Source organism: Palaemon carinicauda, chromosome 26 (assembly GCF_036898095.1).
Source record: "Palaemon carinicauda isolate YSFRI2023 chromosome 26, ASM3689809v2, whole genome shotgun sequence".
NCBI lineage: Eukaryota > Metazoa > Arthropoda > Malacostraca > Decapoda > Palaemonidae > Palaemon > Palaemon carinicauda.
Genome location: NC_090750.1, coordinates 84,021,835 through 84,022,275, shown reverse-complemented (window position 1 = coordinate 84,022,275; position 441 = coordinate 84,021,835).

Genomic DNA, 441 nt, shown 5'->3' with positions numbered 1-441 from the left:
ACAATGAAGCCCGCCCACATGTCACTTTCTTCGAACCATTCGACGAACGTGAACGACACCCAAATACCCCATTCACACGTTCGAACATCCCTTCAAACACTCGTCTGTCGAACCGCGTTCGACAAACCATTCGACCGTATAAACCCGCCTTTAGAAACATAGATTTCACCTTTGGATTCTTCAAGTATAAATGATACATGCACTGGGTCATTTATCAATCGGGGATCTAAGCACGAGCTGATACATAAGACCACGAAAGTGAAGAAGCGAGATGATCTTGACATAAGGGGAAAGTAAGGCAGACCTCACGACGTTTATAGACGTTTCTGTACTTTTTTTATTATGGCGGGAGGAGAAAGTTGAGAGAAGTTTGTACGGGCTGGGTATTTCGCGATAGAAGTGCACGGTTTGAAATGTGATTGGGTGCTGAAAGTAGGTAAA